At 44.7% G+C, this 2,348-nt stretch overlaps 1 long non-coding RNA gene across 1 annotated transcript in view; it reads right to left on the bottom strand.

Annotated features, from left to right (window-relative positions):
- Window positions 1-2,023, bottom strand: part of LOC306990884 — a 14,312-nt gene extending 12,289 nt beyond the window's left edge. The window contains exon 1 of the long non-coding RNA XR_013795961.1: window positions 1,975-2,023. This is a non-coding gene — a long non-coding RNA (uncharacterized lncRNA). The remainder of the gene's footprint in view (window positions 1-1,974) is intronic.
- Between the last annotated feature and the right edge of the window lie 325 nt (window positions 2,024-2,348).

The following is a 2,348-nucleotide window of genomic DNA, read 5'->3' as shown; positions in this document are numbered from 1 at the left end:
GATATCTCTGCAGCACTATAACTTGATTTTTTTTTAATGACATCATCGCCCTTATTTCTTCTCATTCTTTTGAAGTGTGTAGCTCATTTTTGGGATATTTTTACCTCAATTTTTACACATGGCAGCTTTAAAGTTCTGCATAATGAAGGGCGTGGCCACTTGAGTGACAGGTGGATTGCCGCTGATGTTGCGCAGTGATGCGCGGCCAAGATGGCGACGCCCGGCTCCGCCCACTTTGGGCTTCAGAAACACTACGGGTGACGTCACACACACTACACACATTTATTTGCAGTCTCTGGTTCCTCTCATACCCCTTTTCCACCAGCAAGACCAGGTGCTGGTTCAGAGCTAGAGCCGGTTCGGAGTCGGTTCTACTGACGGGTCCTCTAGAACCGGTTTGCCTTTCCACCGGCTAGAGCGCCACAACAGAGCCATATCTTACGTCACTGTGTATACATCTCATGTTGCCCAGCAACGCTAGCGCCAAACACAAACACACCAGGCTTGTTCGAGATGGTTCGGCTTCTCGCAGACCGATCGCCGTGTGACATCACAGCACTGCGACAGCGATCCAAAAGCACAAGGAGTCGTGTGCTCTCCACACACTCCCGGAGCTCTGACCGGTCCGCGCCGCTCTGATGCATCTCCAACAAGCCTTACATCAACAAAGGCGATTTTGCGTTACTATTGATGCTCATGGCTTTGTGAACCTACATCGGCATCCAAACACGGCGAATCCAACGCGTTCGTGCAGCTCGCCGTAACTTGCACAGACGGAGATTACAATCGAGCAGCTATTAGCTCGATTAGCAGCTATTTAAAAAATGGCGGTCACAAGTTTCTGTTCGTCTTGTTGATCACGGTAACCCCGCCCCCCGCCCCTGACGCAAGCGGTTCTTACTCTAGCCCAGCAATGTTTTGGTGCTACTTAAGAACCACTTTTACTGGTTCGGAGCTGGTGCTTTGGTGGTCGAAAAACAAAGAACCGATTTGAAACTAGGCTCTGGCTCCGAACCAGCACCAGCTCTGCCTTGGTGGAAAAGGGGTATCAGTAAAACAGACGATGAGTGCCTGGCTTCTCCTCCAGAACGACTGTGCTAATGTGTAATAGCGCGGGAGCAGAAGTCGCCACACACTGAGCCGCGCGGAGGCGGAGCGACACGTGATCTGCACAGCGCTGGCGTCTGACACACATCTGCAGGTGTGAGCATCAGATCTCCTCGTTTGGAGCTCACACTCTATATTAGGAACTATATTTTACTTCAATAATATTGTTTTTAAATATTTTGTATTTTTTAAGCTATATTTCATACTAAATAATACATTATGCACCATTAATGTATTAACATTTTTTTTTTGAATTATTATAATTTTTTCAATTTGCAGTATTTAATTAAAAAAATGTAATAAACTAATTTACTCCTCCCCGCCATTGATGCAGTTTCCAGCCATTGTGTGTTTCTGTGTCATACGGTAGGGGGCGCTGTGGCCAGAACACAGGTGTGTTTCTAAAACTCTGAATCCCATCCGGACAAAGTCTTTGATAAAAACATGATTTGATGAAACTTACACATTAAATGTTGATAAAAAAAAGAATGGATGAAGCTAAAATAAAATGTGTTTTTTAGATACATCAACATAATGGAAAAATATAGTTTCATCAAGCATGAGTTATGGCGGGTCACGTGCTCTTATCTGATCAATGTTTATATGTGAATAAAAGCCTAAATTCAATCTGTTCATAAAGCGATAGATTCTCTTCAGAAAATCTGGACTTAATTTTAATATCTGTGAATTGTTAATTTTATATGGATTAGTTTCATGAACTTTCTGAAGAGTCACAGAGACTGTCAACAGAATATCTTCGTTTGTGTTTCGAAGACGAACAGAAGTCTCGCGGGTTTAAGGACACGAGGGGAGAAATTACTGCAATTACTAACTCTAAATCATCATTCATACAGCAAACACACCTACCAGCACGAGTGTGTTCCCTCACCGCGTTCATGATGTGTGTGTGTCGCCGAACACGCGCGCTCTCGCGTGCCCGCGCACCCTAAATCAGCGCGAGGCTGGTCATTAAACTGTGGCAGCGAGACCGGATTTATCCGCTAAGCCCGTGAAATATGGCGGCTTTAATTAAAACTCCCCGACGGAAGAGAGAGACACGAGAGGAGAACGAACACAGGCGAGAGAGGGAAGAATCAAGGTGATGAAAAGAGAATAACAATGAGTGCGAGACTCAAACCAGAGACTCTTTAATACCGGCGAAATCTCCAGAAATGATCAAGAGTTCATGATGAAAAGCAAAATGTACTTTATAAAGCAGCAGAAAGAGATCAGGTCGAGTC

Source organism: Phoxinus phoxinus, assembly GCF_949152265.1.
Source record: "Phoxinus phoxinus genome assembly, chromosome: 22".
Classification (NCBI taxonomy): domain Eukaryota; kingdom Metazoa; phylum Chordata; class Actinopteri; order Cypriniformes; family Leuciscidae; genus Phoxinus; species Phoxinus phoxinus.
This window is presented reverse-complemented; position numbering and strand designations above follow the sequence as displayed.